The 20,077-nt window shown below is 32.6% G+C and overlaps 1 pseudogene; it reads right to left on the minus strand.

Annotated features, from left to right (window-relative positions):
• Positions 1–1,814: 1,814 nt before the first annotated feature.
• On the minus strand, positions 1,815–4,962 carry LOC114174497 (annotated as a pseudogene).
• Between the last annotated feature and the right edge of the window lie 15,115 nt (positions 4,963–20,077).

A 20,077-nucleotide genomic window follows, 5' to 3' on the forward strand; every position in this document is an offset into this window, starting at 1 on the left:
GCCCCATGTGTGGATCAACGAAGGAATCTGCTAATAATTTGTTCTTTACTTGTAAGATAACATGACTGCATGAAATATGTGTAATAATTGGGTTGGGATAAGTATTGTTATCTATAACTAAGCCAATAAGAACTTCCAACATTTCTGTCTAATGTAAATTAATGAAAAAGGAAATAGAATATGGAGGTGCTTGTGGGTAGCAATCATATGGACTTTATGGAGCCATAGGAACAATGTTATCTTCAAGAATATGACAGTAGATGCAGAAGAGATTTTCTGCATGGCACAGTTAAAGGTTTGAGTATGGATTAAATACAAATATCTGAAGGCAAATTTCACGTACTCTAACTGGTGCTTAAACCCTATTATATGCATAAAATCTATAGCTCGATAGATAAGTAAAGTTATTGTTAGCAATGGAACATAACATATAAGTGCAAATTAGCTTGAACGACAGTCGAACTCCAAGAAATATATAATTTACTCATCGGGACTTTTGCTAATAGTAGGTTTTGGTGGTTGGAAATGGGGACTTTAACAGTAGGCTTTAGGGAAGTGGGAATGGAAATAAGGCATAAAATATGAGGCTTACTTATGTCATTTTGTTAAGGTTGAATATAATCTAACGTTTAGAGGTAATTTATTGGGTTAAATAACATCTTGTTTGCTTAACAAGGACACAAGTCTCCTTCCCTCCTTTAGTTTTTAGCTTTTGTAGGGAAAAATGAATTGGTCATAGTGGCTTGGATTCTTTTGCAACATCTTGTTCTCTTGATTAAGGAAGGTTGTTGTAGTGTCCTTTATAGCAACTCAAAAGTTGTGTACAATAGCGGTGGAGATCCCAATGAGAGGTTGTAGAGTAATTGTGGTTTAAATGATGTTTGTGTTTTTGAAGTGCAAAGCCTCATAGGCACATTTGACATGACCAAACAAAAGCATTCATCAACACTCGTGCGACTGCTCTCAAAACTTATAATTGCATTGTTACAAGGAGGGAACTTTCTAGCTTAGGAACTATTTCTCTCATAGTCTTTGATAGGAAGTTTGTGTTTTATTTATAGTATCTACAATAAGAACTCCTTTTTGTATATGGGTTGAGATACCTTTTTGTCTCGCACACATTTATATATTCTTATTCTTTGCCGATAAAAAAAATTACTGGTAGTCAATATCCGCATGTATTTTATAATAATATTATTAAAATAATTAACTAAAAAATGACTTTGCCCTCATAACAAGCTATCCGTCATAAGAGCATTGATTCTTAACCAAAACGTCATTTTGCATTAAAAATAAAATTTTAAAATACCAAATATTTGTCAATTATATGATAAACGCATAAAATGCATAATATTGTGAATATCTTGTAAGAACCATATACATTATACTTGACTTTATATTTCCTTGATGTTGCCAAGGTAGGAGCATTTTCCTTTTCCATAAATTTCTACTATGATTTTCATTAATAGTTGAAGGTCTTTAAATAAAACAAGGAAAGCATATCAATAAATTTCTACTCTGATTTTCATTAATAGTTAAAGGTCTTTAAATAAAACAAGGAAAGCATATCAATCAGTCAAAGTCTACAAATTATACCATCACACATTGACCTCTTCTAGAAAGACACCAGAATGCTTTTTGATTTGGTTAACATGGGAAAAATGTTTAAGAAAGAGATGATCTAACAAAATGATCTTAGTTCATTCTCTAAACTCTTCGATGCTTAACTCAACAAACTTAAAATAGCACAAAAGAAAAGATAATTTCAAACCATTAACTTGAACGTAAGAACCAAAATACGAAAAGAAAAACATTTATTCAACATTTGAACCCTAAACCACAAATAATGAGCCATAACCGAATATGGATTTAACGCATAGTTAACCTTTTATATCTATGTCATAATGAATGTCACAATGGAAATAGATTATTATAGTAAAAGATGAAATAATGGGAATCAGATAAAAAAGCAAAGTGATATACTGATAGATGAGCATGATGAAAAAAAGATGGAATAAAATTGATATAGATAAATTGGGCCTAAGTATAATCCTCTTAATTAGTGATATAGCTAGAATATCTTTTCGAATCGAAGAAAAGTGTGAGAGCATTATATGAGTGCATACCATTCCAACAGAAGGTTTCTCCTTTGTTGCCTTAGTAAGTAACAAACTAGTAGGAGTTTTTTCCTCGGCTTCAACAACCTGCATTCAATATTTAATCAATTAGAGAGACCACAATGCAAAAATAAAAAAACATTGATGCCTCCCAAAGGCCATAATGCCTTTCGATGCTGCTCTTATATGGATAAGAAGATTAACATAACTTACCATTTGAGCACAACCTAAATACATAAAGAGAATTATATTATATGGTTACAAACATGGTTTCCAAATGATATAATATCACTCCCCACTTAAAGATCCAAAAAATGGAATAAGAAATGGAAATACCTTTATAAGGACTCCATCATTCAAGGGTTTAAGATCTTGATGTCATTAGTTTCAAGGATACTGACAATGTCATAATCCTTCACAATAAGATGTTTTGTACCATTGAATTCTACCTCAATACCAATGTATTTCAAATATACAACTTGTTCACCAATCTGTATAAAGACAACACATCACATCAAAGTATCAATAAGAGACAACCTCATTATTTTCCCAAAAAATTAAACACAAACCATTAAAGGTTTAAAGACCTCCAACATAGAAACAACATTACCTTCACACTAACATTTACTTTTGTCTTCCCAACTGTCTTTCCTTCACCAACAATAACCACCTCATCCTCTTTGAGACTTTGTTCGGGTGGTTGAGGGAAGCAAAATCCCACCTTTATTTTTCTCCTCTGCTTCCTTAACTTTTATCAGTACTCTATCATCCAAAGGCTTAATTGCAATGTACTGCACAACAAACCAATAGTTACACAAAACATTGGATTATCAAAGCACAAACTTAATAAACAAAAATTGTCTAAATATATTAATTGTACATTCGTAATAAGAAATTCAAAAACTTACAATGGCAATCTCGTTTGTCTTAGCATTAGAAATTCAACATATTAAAACAAAGTAATTCATCTTTTTTCATATACAAAAGTAAGAATTAGAAGAAAATATATAGATATTGTAGGAGCAACAATAGCGGCAACTTCGACAACTAAACCCTAGAAGGACCTTTGGGAGATATTCCCAATTCTCACACGACCCAAAGGCCTTTAATCTTAGATTTTAGAACAAAAAAAATAAAAAAAATTATCGAAATCAAACTTAAAATCAAATAGGGAAACAAGAAAAATTAAAATGTCTAAACAGCGAAAACGAAGATACCTTAAAAAGCAAACTTTGGGTTGAAGAATACCTAAAAACATATGTTTATCGAATAAGAAGCAAAAGAAGACCCTTTTAATGAAGAAAACTTACAAAGACGAAAACATAGTTCGGTTAAACAAAAATGTAGAAGAAGAAGCTTTGACGAAGAAGAAGGAGAACTCAAGCTATTGACTTTGAACAATACCTTACGTTCAATCGATGTTAACCGAATAATAAGCATAAAAAAACTCTTTGATTAGAAAAAAGGCATTTTGAATTTTGAATCCTTTAAACTCTTTTACTTGCACAATGTTGCTGTCATGGAGATGGAGAAAGTACATTCAAAAACACAGGAAGACAATAGCCTCGAAAATATCATGGGTTCAAAGATTCTTGATGTACATAATAGTAAATTAACCTAGAGAAACCAAATGAAGGATAATAAAACCCTGAAACGTTAACAAAAAAAAAAAAGACAAACACATAATAGTTTTCAGATACAATAAAATGAAGAAATATACATCAATGACACTACAAAGCTCAAACCATAATCCGAAAACACCATCAAAGAACAAACTTTCAACCATTACAAAAAAAAAATCAAAGAAATAAATCAATCAGAAAATACAAGTTGAAAGAGTATAAAATAAACGAAAAAAAACTAGATTCCAAATACGTTACCTGGTTCATTATAACAGATACATGTTCTTCAATCCAACCACTAAATGCATAGCTTCGTCCAGCCAAAAATCAAACTAAAATAACGGAAGCATTCTGACCAACTCAGACATGTTCATCATCAAGTCTCTTAGAAATAGTGTTTGTGCCATTCTCAAAAATTGATTTTGGAAGACAAATACCGAAATATCTAAAACAGTAATGGAGCGTAAGATCCAAAAATCCAAATCCTTGGCAAAGCATAATGGTAAGATCATCACACTAGTGCATGAAAGGGAAATGACAGCGGTTATTTCCAGCTTTTGGCTTCGAGTCCACAACTGAGGCATATACGGCCGAGGTAAAAAGGTAGTACTTTATGCCTCGGTTGAGGCATATTTAATATTTACTGCCTCGGGTCTGTTTTAACCGCCGTAGAAAGATACATTTATTACCTCAATTCTATTTCAATCGGGGCATATGACCCTTTAAAAAAAGAAAAGAAAAATTCGAACACAACCACAGAAAAAAGCAACAATGGTTGTCCCTTTGAGAGTCGCAACTGCTGCTTCTGTTTCACGCATTTCAATGCCCAAAAACCCAACGTTCATTTCACTTCCACGTTTCAACTACACCCTCAAATTCCACAACTCACCTTCTCTTCATCCACGCCCTAACGCTCTCCCCATGCGGCCTCACCACTACATTCGAGCCATCAACGAGGCAACTGTGGAACCTGAAATTTCTAAGAAGCAAAAAGAAATATGAATCTATTTTTGTTGGGTAAAATTGTTAGTTTCTTTACTGTGCAATAAAGATTTATATATTTATATATGCTTGGTCTAGAATATTGAAGAAACAAAAACATAAAAGAAAGAAAATGAAGTGAATAGAGAAGGAAAAGGAAAGAAAAGTGATGATTAATGCATATACCTGAATAGGTGTGAGGTGTCTAATAGTCCCCATCCTCGCCGTTTCAGGAACTCCATTAATGGTTCTCCCCATCCTCGCACACACATGGGAATCCCTAATGCATGACCCTATCTTCCAATAGTCCTCCAAGTAGTACTCCGAATACGCTTGGTTCATCACCCTCCGCCAACTCGACCCTTTGTCCGTCACCACGTACGCGAATATGATGAAGCCGATCAGCACCGCAATCACCATGAACATCACCACCAGGTACAACCGGATCAGAAACGTGTTCCGGTAACACGCGTTGACGAAACCCGCTAGGGACACCACCATGAAGCTCACTCTCACGCCGACAACGAAGGAGCAACAAGAAAGGCCAATTTGATGGCCAATCGGTGCGATGAAGGCGCAAAACAGTGGTGGCGGAACGATGTGGAGGCACAGGCAGCGCTGATTTTCGAAGGTATAAGATGCATCTACAATGCAGCAAATTTGGGTTTTTAAAACCTAACTGGCCTTACTGCCTCGGTTGATTTAAAACCGAGGCATAAACATGCATAGGCCTTGGTTTAGTGAATAACCGACGCATATACTCACACAAAAAAAAAACAGCGATGTAGAAAAATTCTGGCATTGATAGGCCTCGGGTGAAACAACCCGCTGTAGTAAACCATTATATGCCTTGGTTCAATGGGACTCGAGGCATAAAACTGCCCAATTATTTTTGAATTTTAAAAAAAACAGGAAAGTGTGAGTTTCTGGCAGCGTTACTGCCTCGGTTGAATTCATAACCGAGGCATAAACATGCATAGGCCTTGGTTGTTTGGTTAACCGAGGCATAAAAGTTGTTCGAAATCACAAAAATGCCATCACGTCCTTATCTACCTCGTTTGCACAAGAATCGAGGCATATAGGACATTGTCTAAACATGAAATTGCATTAAGCAAGAAAGAATTACATGACAAAAAACCCACAAAAGAGGACAAGTGTCGAATATTCAGATATGACTATTTGGGTCATTTACCTAGTAGGAGATTTCTTTAGATAGTTTATTAGATAGTCAAAATAAGCTTTTTTAATTTTATTACAAATTAGGAGATGAAAAGGTATTTATTACATCTTTGAATCCTTTGTTAGAGTCCTTGTAAGTTAATAAAATGATTCATCTATCTTATAAGTTATATAATATCATTAAGTATATATTATTAAGTTCCAATTTAATTAGAAGATAATGCTAGGTGATACAAAAATTTTAACAAAAAAATCACTCTCTCCAATGCCTTAGATTATATATGAGTGAGTTGATAGAAAATCTTCTTCATGTCAATATCTATGAATTTTAGTTGACACTAATTTTAAAACGCTCAGTTGGATTGATTGGTACGTAGATGCAACACTTAAAAGAACACACAAACAAAGATCATAAAGCCAAACATTATTTGTTCAGGTCATACATAAGTCAGTCTTTTAACAGTATGACATAAAAGAATGTAAAAGAATATTCAAGATCTCCTTAAAGAAAATTTTAGAAGAGAATAAATTTTTTGTTGGTGTAATAATAGTAATCAATGAAATGACAAGTAATGGAACACATCAATTTCGTCAAATTTCCTTTCAAAAGACCCCATTTGTTAATTTCATATTTAATTTGCAAAACATATTAAAAGTGTATATAATTATATTGAATCACAACTTATTAAGGTCTTATCCCAAAGATTCATTTTTAATCTAACGAATGAATATGTTAGTTTAGTCTAACTAAATAAACCAAGGTACATGTTATTATAGATTCAAGTACAAGCATTCTCGTTTGTATCCTTCATTTAACATGTTTTTCTTAGAGTGGTGATAAGTATACTTTGTTTGATAAGAATGTTAGAATTATAGAGCTAAATTTAAGAAGGCATTGTTTGAACCTCTACCAAGTTATGAAAACAAAGAAAAAAGATATCAACAAAATAAGTTGTATGTTGTTAACAACAATGTGTGGTCAATGAAGTTTTAAACAAGTGAATTAAGTCAATTGTAGTACACTTAAAAAAATAGGTTTATCACATCCACAATATTGATAATTATGATTCTTTTTTACAAACATTTAGATATTTTGAAATAGTAAATGCAAAAAATAAAATAAGATCAACAAATATATATATATATATATATATATATATATATATATATATATATATATATATATATATATATATATATATATGGAGTGATATGAAGATTAAATACAAAGGTTGTGTTATTAGTTGCAATCTGTGGTGGAATTGATTGAAGTAATCAATTAATAGGCAATTAATGCACACCTCTTATGCATGCAATTTATATGTTCCAATCTAGTAAGGATCCAAATAAACTTACTCAATCCCTTGTAATAAGATTAATTAGTTCCTTTATGAAGGTCCAAACCTAAATATCCTGCTCCATCCTTGGAGTTATCTCTCTAGACGAGGCAACCATATATAACTTTCTTCCCAACAACAAATCTTGTTGATCATATATGGTTATATTATAGTTCTCCCTATTCTAAATGGCCAAACCAAGTTGATCCCTCAGACTTGATTATCTAAAGCTCCAACAAATTTACCCAACTCCTTGTAATAAAACCATTTGATCCCTGCATTAAGAGTTACACCAATGGGGGACAAAAACACAACTCCATTCTTGGAAATTGCTTTCTTTGGATGATTTAGCGTAGTTCAGATAATGGACTCATTTTCCAATCTCATTCAACATCTATGATCAAGTACATAAATTCCTCTTTAGTTCAACCATTAAGAACAAACCTAAATCAAATGAAAAACATAAACATATAAATATAATATCATAAATAAAGAAGAAAGTATTGATGATGATTATGATATTGTAATGCAAAACCAACAATAAATAACATAGTGCTTACAATATATAACTATGTTTAATCCAAATTTCTTTCTCCCTCCCTAAGGCATTGTAGTTTGCTCTTCACTCAACCTCTTTGCAATGAACTCAACAGATGCTTTACCTCTTTTAAAGGGTTTGTTTTGGTGTTCAGTCTCTACTTAATTCTTTCAACCTCTTAAAGCTTATTTAGCTCCATTTTCCTTCTTATGAGGGTTTTTCCTGAGCTTAGTGTCCCTAATTTTTCTCAAGTGTGAGGGTCAGAATTTGGACTTGCTTTGTATCCCTTAATCTGCTTAGCTCCAACTTCTTGCACTTAGGGGATCAATTGTTCCTCCCTTATGTTTATTGCAACAAAAATATCAATTTAAGTCAATAATATCAAGTAACATATTATTACTCATTATGTGTTTCTAAGCTGATAAGGTTTGGACCTACTAAAATTTCACTAAATTTTTGCATATTAAGTGTCGAAATAAGATGTAAAAACAAGTAAATTGGACATTTATCATATGTGAAAAAACAATAAATAAACTCAAAAGAGCACTTACAATTAAAAATGTATAAAGTAATGAAGGTAAAGAGAGAGAGAACGGGAAAGAGACAGAGAGAGAGAGAGAGAGAACACCAACTTCTATATTTGTTCATCTATAATCAAAGTTACATCCAGGTGCTCAATCATTTCAGCCAAGGCTATCTACTATTTCTTTTAGGTTTTACAAGCACTAAAAATAAAAGAAAGAAAAGAATCCAATGTACTATTATCTTGAACCTTACAATACTTAGTTTAGCCTTTTGTGACACCTTACAAGAAAAAAATCAATGCAAAAATGAAATCATCTAGAAAAATTCTCTTATTGTGTCAAGGTTGTGAAAATAACTTAAATACACAAGGGAATGTTTAATTGTGTATTACAACATTTTAAAAAGTTTCAAAAAGTTTCATTTGATGAAGGCAAACAAACAAAAGTTTATATTTGGCAAACACATGCCAACCATTTTTCTGAAGAGTAGCATATAAGGAATGATTGTCAAACACAACTTCAGGTTTGACATAAGCACTATAAGAAATGTCTTTCATCGCTTCTTTTCATAAAACTCTTCTCCTTAGATTGGGGCAAATGTTAATAACATGCAGTATAGGAAAAATAAGAGATAAAGAGACTTACACAAGATATTTTATACTCGTTCGCTAATAAAGTCATATTGATGAGGGCATATTTTTGCCCTCATTTAATGTTTAATTCTAGGTATTTAATTGAATTTGTGTTCTTAAAGAGTGGTTTAATTAACAATTCTGATAATTAGGCCGTTTGAGCCTTGTGATAAAAATGTCTTAAAAAGTGATTTTTAACTGCATAAATTATTTTTGGATATTTTAACGTTTGTTGATACAACTGAAGTTAAGATTAAGCTCATTCAAGGTGGGAAAATAAATTGATTGAAGTTACATAACACCTTAAATAAGGCTAAAATCAACAAGTTATGGAAAAATCACTTTTGCACACCATACATTACTTATACACTCCCCTCTTTCCAAATGGGCTACAGAAAACCTATTTCTACACCCTTGCGTTTGTCTATTTGCACCCTTTTTCCACTCATAGAATAGATGCACTCAGATGCTGCCATGTGGCAATCCCTAACTTTTAAATCTGTCCAATTAAAACATTCCACATGGCATTAATCCTTGCACATGCATATACACCAATCGGGGCATGACACATAATCATCTCCTTCTCTTCTCCACACAACCAGAAACCCTAGGCATAGAATGCGGCCACCACAACAGCGTTCAAAACTGAAACCATTGCGCCATCATTTTTGTGCCACCATGAGCGAACGTGCAGCACCAACACGAACCAGATTCGCTCATACCGTTAGCGCACCACTTCGAGCCACCATGGAAGTCGTTGTCAACCAAAACCCGACGTAATCACGAACCTATAAAGCACGAACCAGAAACGTGAAGCCTCCAACAGGTTGCATCCCATTGTTTCCCATCTCCTTGCCAATCACCATTGCAACATCTTTGCCTTGCTAGAAAACGCATCAGAACAGCCTTGCATCTTACAGAAACTATCACGACAACAAAACCCTAATGGAGGAAAGAGAAATCTGATTTGGGAGAGAGGGAGTACTCTGACACGTGGCAGCTTCTCAATGGACAGTCAAAGAGTCAACTCTGGGCAAAGACTGGTCAAAGTTGGTCAAATAAGAGGGACTGAATTGGAAATATTGATATTTTTGGATGTCTCTGCAAATTTGGACTATCAAATTTCAAAAGGACTGATTTGGAAAATTAATACAAATATTAATTGGTGATAATTTATCATATATCTTTAAGTAATTAATTTATTTAATTATATTAGATATTGATATTATTGTCAACACCCAATTTCATCCGGGTAAATAAATTTATTTTCAAAATAAAAAAATAAAAAATAAAAGAATATTTTTTAGTTAATGGGAAACAAAATTTTTTTCAAAGATTTTCAAACTTTAAGTTTAGAAAAAAGAAAAAAAAAAGAGATGGAAAAAAAGGAAAAAAGAAGAAAGAGCTCAATTTGTTATTAATTATCGCACTCCTTTTCATGAGCTCAAAAACTCAATATACTTTCTACCCTTTTTGTTCCTGAAGGAGAAATTAGTGATATGATTATAATAATTAGAAGAAATATTTATTCAAATGGTTATAATCAATATTACTAATTAGGATTGATTTTGTGCTCTGATTTGTGAATGGTTAGAATTAATATTACCGATCTTGATTGATTTTGTGCTCTAATTTGATATGATTTTATTCCCGTAATGTGTTGCTAATCATAACCAATCTCTTCCTAATATTGTTCATTACAATCAAGGGTAGGATTGCAATTGGTGAATATAAATAGATAGTCTGTTTCATGATAAAGGACCGGAAAAAAAAATCTCTACACTTCTCTAATTCTTTCCCATCATCACTCCTACATACTACACCTCATTTTTTATCTCTCTTTCAAAACAAAAAAAAAAACGATATTGGAGGATGTAGGAAAAATAAGAAGATAGTTATAGTGTAGGGAACAAAAGAATGAGATTGATAAAGGAGAGGAGGAACTGGAAAGTTTAACAGGTATGTCACTGCTAAATTTTTTCATTTATTCATTCCCAAATTTTCATTATATTTTGTTTTAATATTTTTTTTACCTACTTTTGGGCTTCTTTTTTCTTATCTTATTTGAAAAATCATAACAAAAATAGTTTTCCTCATTTCTTTAGTGTTTGTCTAACACCAATTTTCAAAATTCTTTTTTCTTCAGAAAATATAAAAAAAATATATAAAAAAACTAAAATAAAAAAATGTTTTCTTTGTTTAATTTTTAGTGTTTGTCCGACCACTCACGTCATGACACCTATCTCCAAATAATTCAAATTTCCAAAAACAAAAATAAAAAAATTCAAAATTACAAAAAAAATCAAATAAAAAAGGTTCTTAAATAGTTTTTCAAAAAGAACTACGTAACCCTGATTCTCCATTGTAAATGGAGATATGTAGGTGCGGGATTAATCCTTCTCGGGCTTAAAAAACCAAAAAAATATTTTTGTTTCTTTTGTATATCCTTTTATTGTTACTTTTGGGGAAAATTAAATATTTTGAAAACCACATAACTTTTACACATTTAAGTAAAGGTACCGTCTTAGGACGGACGTTGTGGGGGTGTTAATACCTTCCCCACGCGTAACCGACTCCGAGACCCAAAATCTGGTTTTTCGCAGACGTTGTTTTTTCTTTTTTTTTTGTTTTTCCGTAGTTTTCCAGAATAAACTATGGTGGTGACTCCAAATCTCTGTTTTTTTTCAATTTAATTTTTGGTTCGCTGTCCCGTCGCAATTTCGGTTGTGACAGATGGCGACTCCACTGGGGACAGTAGAGAGTCCGACCATTTATTTGGATGTGCAAAATTGATGTGGTTTTTTCTTCATATTTTTTCTCCCCCTCCCCTTTTTAATCTTTTTATCTCTTTTTGATATGTGGAATTATTGTATGTGTATGTTCTTTTTTATTTTGGTATTTGGAATAATTGCCAGGTGTGGGTTTGGGTATACATTGTATTCTCCCTTCACACACACATTTTGTTCATTATATGAGTGGGGCTTTATACCTGGGTCTGAGTTGCTTAGAATTAGAGGGGATTGTGTAGCAGTGCCACAATGGATGTACTTCCCAAGTGGTCATTGTGAGAACCCCAACTAGAGTTTGTTTGCTTCATTAGTACTCTCACTTCTTGTTGTTTACCAACTGTCGTGGGAAATGCCATGAAGTGGGCCATAGCTCTAGTGACATTGATATTTAGGTATTAAGGAACTATCCTTGTGAGCACATATACTTTCCCTTAGAACTTTAAGCGGCAAACGTATGTTTAATTAAGGCATTAAAGGGAGACTGTTTGCATTCTTTACCCTCACTTTTCCTTGTATATAATAATAAATTCATCACAATCACAAATTAATGGCCATAAACATACATTTCATTAGCATGTCATGTGAATAAGTGTCCTACGATGCACAAACATGCACTACATTCTATTTTGTGGTCATTCATGGTATCTTGTCCAAAGATTCAAACACATAGCATGCATTGGCACAAATTTTGGAAAAGAAAACAAAAAAATTGCACTACAATAAGTTCAAATTGTTTCCCACTTTCTTTGTCAACAAATTCTTGGAATCTTTCTTATGAAAAATGAGAAAATAATAAAACATTTTTTGGTCAAATCAGTGGATTGAATTAAGAAATAGAATTTTGTTTGTTATCATTTCTTTTGAAGCATCCATCTAGTCTTGCATACATTAAATTGCTCAAATTCATCTCTCTTCCACTATAAACCTTGCTTTCACTTTTCATGAAGGATTATCACAAAAAGAGGTATTGCCTTAGGATGTTTACAAGAAACTCTGAACAAAAAAAATGAAGAATAATCAGCTAGGATGAAAACTTTGAAGGACAGTCTAGGCAAAATTAAGACAAAAAAAAAATGAAAAAAAGGAAAAAAACAAGGGACATCCTGTCATATGTACTAAATTCTTTTCCTCTGAATTAAAGTTTTTGTTGAGAAAAACAACCATGATTTGAAATGATGTGTGGCCATGTTTCTTTATCCAAACAAACAAACAAAAGTAACTATCATTTGTTACCCAATTTGAGCCTTCCAAAAAAAAATTTCTTTCAAATTACCCTAAACAAGGGTCACCCTCATACTAAGGGTTGACATAACTTTTGCTTTTGTTTCATCCGAATGGTAGTTCACCAATACAAAAACATAAAAAAAAATAGAAAAAAATGGTTATATCAAGAAAAGAAAAGAAAAAGAGAAGCAAAAGGTGAACAAGAAGAAGTCAAACAAATTCTGAATGAAATATTATTCAAAGATCCTTGTTTCAAACAACCCTCACATCACTTGTTTGGGCCTTTACTATCATTTACTTCCATACCCCTAGCCTTGGCCACGATAAAAGCCTAATAAAGTGCACACAGATCAAAGATTGTTTGTTATCTTTCGAAGGTTTTAATTTAGAGGAAAATTTTGATTTGCTAACAGGTTTGTTCTAAAAAAAAGATTAAAAAAAAGTGTGTTCAGAGATTTGCTTTTAAACACTGGGGCAGTTTATGTTTGGTTGACATGTTTTCAAAGCTTCAAAATTAGCATGGGTAATTAGACAAGTAAGTTAAATTTGGGTTGTCCCCTTTCAATTCATTCTTCATGAAATTCTATTTTTGCTCACACAGTATCTTCCACTCTAAGGCTAAACCTTAACCAACCTTAACATAGTCCATCTTTATCAATCCCACACCCAAACTAGGGCAGTCACTTTGTTTGTAATTCATATATTCTCATCATTCAATCTGAATTGGGGCATTTATTTACATCAAAGACTGTGATACATTAGGGGCAACTTTTGAAGACCTCGTCATTTTTCAATCTCCTCAATTGGGAAAAGCCAAACACGCTTTTGCACCCTCAAGACAACCCTAGGCTCTCATACTAGGGGCAAATTTTTAAGGTCCCCATCATTTTCTTTATACCATCAATAACTAGGGAAAGCTCAAACACATTTTGTGCCTAAGACCAATTCAAATTGGGGCAACTCCCTAGTTAATCTTCATTACCTCATCCAAACCTTTTCAAGTCCTTGACAATTTCATGCATGTCATTCAAATAGTGTTTCAAAAGAAATGATTAAAAAATGATTCGTTAGTAAACTGATTAGACCAAAGAAAAAGTTTGGAAAAGTAAAAAATTATCAAAGTTGAATGATTCCATGAATTCGAAATAATAATGAAATGGGAATCAATTCAAATTTGTTTTCAAAAAAATGCAAAAGAAAAATTCATACATCATACCAAGTCATGCATACATAAGTCATTCATCTTTTTGAATAAAATAGTTTCCACTTTTCCAATCAAAACCCTCTTCACTCATGTGAATGGTTATTGAATCCTTTCGTTTTAGAAGGAAAAAAAAATACACAATTTGTTTCTATGATGTTTCTCAAATTTATGGTCCTCTTCATTCATATGAATGACCAATAGCCCCTAAGCTTTGTTTCCGCACTAGTCCCCAAGCCTAGTTTTCACATTGGTCTCCAAGCCCAGTTTCCACACTGGCCCCCAAGCCTAATTTCCACACTGGCCTCCAAGCTTAATTCCCACACTGGTCCTTAGCCTAGTTTTTACAATGGCCCCCGAAGCTCAATTTCCACACTAGTCCCACACCTAGTTTTCACACTAGCCCCCAACCCAGTTTCCACATTGGCCCCTAAATCTAGTTTTGTTTGGCCTCATAGTTTTTTTCTAGCCTCTAAACCTAGTTTTCCCTGCTCACAAATTAAAATAAAGGAAACATGAAAATGAAAAAAAGTAAATTTCACCCATGCATCCACGCATCCATGTAAGCATATCATACAATTTCAAAAAGAAAATCATAACACATCATGCATCATCGCATCATGTCATCCATCATACTCCACAAAATCATTGAAAATCATTTAAAAAAAAGTCAACAATGATTTTTTTTTTGTGTAAGTCTCACAAATGTTAGGCATTCACGCAGTGTTTGTCAACACTCCAAGAGCAAAATCGAAATCCAGGTTCTCTGTTTATACATCAAGACCCTCTACGAGGCAATGGTCATTGATTTTCTTATATTTACATCAAGACCATCTGCGAAGCAATGATCATTGATTTCCTTATGTTCACATCAAGACCCTTAGCACGAAATGATCATTAATTTCTTTGTCACATCGAGGCCCTCTACAAAGTAATGGTCATCGATTCCTTTATATCAAAACCCTCTACAAGGCAATGGTCATTGATTTCCTTATGTTCACATCATGACCCTCTGTAAGACAATGGTCATTGATTTTCATATGTTCACATCAAGACCCGCTGCGAAGCAATGGTCATTGATTTCTTTATGTTTACATCAAGACCCTCTGCAAGGAAATGGTTATTGATTTCCTTATATTTATATCAAGACCCTCTGTGACGCAATGGTCATTGATTTCCTTATGTTCACATCAAGACCTTCTGCGAAACAATGGTCATTGATTTCTTGATGTTCACATCAAGGCCCCCTACGACGCAATGGTTATTGATTTTCTTATGTTTACATCAAGACCCTTTGCAAAGCAATGGTCATGGATTTTCTCATCATCGAGGCCCTTTGTGAGGCAATGGTCTTCAATTTATTTACATCAAGACCCTCTACGAGGCAATGATCATCAATCTCTTTACATTAAGACCCTTTGTGGGACAATGGTCATTGATTTCTTTGTCACATCGAGGCCCTCTGCAATGCAATGGTCATCGATTTATTTACATCAAGACCCTCTGCGAGGCAATGGTCATTGATTTCTTTGCTTTCAATATAGACCCTCTCCTCGGGATTGGTCTAATCCATTTTTTTCAAAGAGTCAGAAAATAAAATAATAAAACAAAGTGATTTGTCATATCGTGACCCTCTGCATGGTAATGGTCACCAAATCTTTTGGATATAGACCCTCTCCTCGAGATTGGTCTAATCTTTTCTCAAAAAGTCAAAAAAGAAAAAAATTGTATTAGAACCCTCTATATGGTAATGGTCACCGAATCTTTTGAATAGACCCTCTCCACAGGATTAGTCTAATTTGGTTTCTTCAAAAAGTAAAAAAATAAAAATAAAAAGAATTAGTGTGTCAAATTGAGACCCTCTACTTGGTAATGGCCACCTAGTTCTTTTCTTTCAGATACAGACCCATCTCCTTTGGAATAGTCAAGTTTGTCTACAAATTTGTTTCCTTTTGAAACCCGAATGAACTTAATGTTTTTATCTTTACTTATCTTTTATTACGATAATATGAAAAAGTCAAAATTTCACATTATCTAGTAAAATCTAAGTAAAGAGGGGCAACTGTCAACACCCAATTTCGTTCGGGTGAATAAATTTATTTTCAAAATAAAGAAATAAAAAAATATTTAGTTAATGGGAAATAAAAAAATGTGAAACAAAATTTTCTTCAAAGATTTACAAACTTTAACTTTAGAAAAAAGAAAAGAAAAAAAGAAAAAAAAAGGAAAAAAAAAAAGAAAGAAAAAGCCTAATTTGTTATTAATTATCGCACTCCTTTTCATGAGCCCAAAAACTCAACATACTTTCTACTCTTTTTGTTCCTGAAGGAGAAATTACTCATTTGATTATAATAATTAGAAGAAATATTTCTTCAAATGGTTATAATCAATATTACTAATTGAGATTGATTTTGTGCTCTGATGTGTTAATGGTTAGAATTAATATCAACGATCTTGATTAATTTTGTGCTCTAATTTGATATGATTTGATTCCTGTAATGTGTTGCTAATCATGACCAATTTCTTCCTTATATTGTTCATTACAATCAAGGGTAAGATTGCAATTGGTGAATATAAATAGATAGTTTGTTTCATGATAAAGGACCGGAAAAAAAAATCTCTACACTTCTCTAATTCTTTCTCATCATCACTCCCACATACACACCTCCTTTTTTATCTCTCTTTCAAAAAAAAAACATATTGGAGGAGGTAGGAAAAATAAGAAGATAGTTATAGTGTAGGGAACAAAAGAAGGAGATTGATAAAGAAGATTAGGAACCAAAATGTTTAACAGGTATGTCACTGCCAAATTTTTTCATTTATTCATTCCCAAATTTTCACTATATCTTCAGAAAATATAAAAAAAATATATAAAAAACTAGAATAAAAAAATATTTTCTTTGTTTAATTTTTAGTGTTTGTCAGACCGCTCACGTCATGACACCTATTTCCAAATAATTCAAATTTCCAAATACAAACATAAAAAAAATCAAAATTATTAAAAAAATCAAATAAAAAAGGTTCTTAAATAGTTTTTCAAAAAAAAACTACGTAACCTTGATTCTCCATTGTAAATGGAGATACGTAGGTGCGGGATTAATCCTTCTCGGGCTCAAAAAACCAAAAAAATATATATTTCTCTTTTGTATATCCTTTATAGTTACTTTTGGGGAAAATTAAATATTTTGAAAACCACATAACTTTTACACATTTAATTAAAGGTACCATCTTAGGATGGACGTTGCGGGGTGCTAATACCTTCCCCATGCGTAACCGACTCCGATACCCAAAATTTGGTTTTTCATAGACGTTGTTTTTTGTTTTTTTTTTGTTTTTTCGTAGTTTTCCAGAATAAACTATGGTGGTGACTCCAAACCTCTGTTTTTTTTTTAAATTTAATTTTTGGTTCGCAGTCCCGTCGCGATTTTGTTTGCGACAATTATCGACCAATTATATTTGTCAAATAGTCTATATCTCTCTAAATATTTTTTTTCTTTTATTTTAAAAGATATTTGAGAGGTTTTAAAACTGAAATCCTAGTCCCAATCCTATATAAAGAGACCAAGGGAGAAATAGAAAAGAAAAGCTCGAGACTTCGAAGTTCAGGAACCCTTTAGGGGGGCATAATTTCGTTTCCTTTCTCTCTCCATTCTTCTATTTTTTTATTTTATTTTGCATTCCATGGAAGGTTGAGCTTCAAGGGTTAGTTACATTGTAATTTCTTAATTAGAATGAGGTTTGAATAGATTTGTTTGTTCTTTTGATTCTTGTTGAAATTTATTTTCATCTGTCTTTTTTGGTTCTTTGTTTAGTAAAAGTAATGATTTTTACATTGTAGCAAGTTAGCACGATGTTAAATCCAAAAAACATAACAATCGTATGAGTCTTAGGGCTATTAAATTTTAATTGAGAAGTTACTTTGATTAATTTTAGAGATTTTCATATGATTGAATGAGTTTTTGCTAATAATTGAGAAGTTACTTTGATTAGAGGTGAAAACTTAGATTAGAATTAATCAAGAAGTTACTTTGGTTAATTAGCTTTTTACTAGATTTTAGAGGTAAAAGAACGGACATGAATAGGATTAGTAATATTTAATTGAGAAGTTACTTTGGTTAAATTTACTAAGATTAATCTACAAAGTTCTTGCTTTTGATTGAGAAGTTACTTTGGCTAAAAGTAGGGACGCCAACAAATTAATTGAGAAGTTACATTTATTAAATATTATTTTTATCTTTTTATCTTTATCTCTCATATTTTTATTATTTTATTTGACTAACCGTTTTGTTAGATTTTATAAGAACTAACTTGTTAAAAATCAATTCTGTGTTCGTTGGGAGACGACTTTGTTGGCAAAAGCAATACATGTCTAAATGCTGAAGCAAGATTTTGATGATGATAAAAGAAGCCTGAAAGCCATATGGAAATCAATATGAAGAACATGTGCTGTTATGTTTAAAGCTATCTTGTAAAGTGTAATTAGAATAGTTAGAACCAATATTGTACAAGGAAATTCTGGATTTCTCGAAAAATCAAAGTGATAATCGATTATCACTTAGGATAATCGATTATCCTGAGCTGAACCATTTTTTTCAAGAAAGCACTGGAATAATCGATTATCACCTCTGATAATCGATTATCTATTCAAAAGTTTGATTTTCATAAAACACACTGGAATAATCGATTATCACTAGTGATAATCGATTATCCTAGTCAGTTGGGCGCGACTGTTCAACTTTTTGACCTAATTTCTGGAATCCCTATTTAAGGAACATCAGAGTTACTTCTCACTTACCTTTTTGAGAAGCTAGAGTGCTAGTGTTGTGACTGCAAGAGAGTTCTCTGAGTGTTCTCAATAGAAGCTTTGAAAAAAAACCTAGTGTGGGTAGAGCGATAACTTTTCTTGAGAGGTGTTCTAGGAGATTGAGTGCTACTGCTGTTGCTAGGAAAGCTAAGGTCAAGGTTCTTTGTGTGATTCAGAGAAAGATGTTCATCTCTTGTGTGATCAAGAGAGGTGTTTTGTTTCCTTACTCTTTTACTATCTAATTGTAAATCTGTTATTTGTTAGTGATTTAGTTAATCTCATTTTTGAGAGATTAACAACTGGACATAGGGTCTTTTGATCCGAACCAGTATAAATACTTGTGTTCAATCTTCTTCTCTATCTATTTATTTCATCTATTATTGTGTTTAAAGAAATTAATATTTGATTTAATCGATAAATTTTGGAAAAATTTTAAAGTATTAATTTTATTACTTAAAACCAATTCATCCCCCCTGTTGGTTTTTGTCCAAACGCTTAAACATTCCGCTGCGCGATACCAACAATTGGTATCAGAGCTTGCTTTGATAGTTATTCAAATTTTTCGAAAATTGTTGGACAAAATCAAACCTTTGCTGAGGGTGCGTATATCAACAGACCTCCTCTATTTACTGGTGAAAACTATCCTTTCTGAAAAGTTAGGATGCAAATTTTTCTGAAATCTGTTGATAGAGGTATTTGGGATGCTGTGGTAAATGGTCCATTTGTTCCTGTTAATGTTGTAAATGATGTGCAGGAACTAAAGCCATTCTCGCAATGGACAGCAGACGAAAATAAACGAGCCTAGTATGATGTAAAAGCTAGAAATATAATTTCATCTGCCTTAACCCTAGATTAGTTTTACAGGATCTTAGTCTGCACCAGTGCAAAAGATATGTGGGAAATATTGTGTGTGACCCATGAAGGAACAGACGATGTGAAAAGGGCACGCAAGAACTCCTTGATCAGAGAATATGAAATGTTTCGGATGCAACAAGGAGAAACTATCTACGATGTGCAGAAACGATTCACACATATCGTCAATCATCTCACAGGTCTAGGTAAAACTTTTGACACTGATGAATTAAATATAAAAATTCTTAAATCCTTGAACAGGACTTGGCAGCCGAAG

Source organism: Vigna unguiculata, chromosome 2, assembly GCF_004118075.2.
Source record: "Vigna unguiculata cultivar IT97K-499-35 chromosome 2, ASM411807v1, whole genome shotgun sequence".
Taxonomy (NCBI): domain Eukaryota; kingdom Viridiplantae; phylum Streptophyta; class Magnoliopsida; order Fabales; family Fabaceae; genus Vigna; species Vigna unguiculata.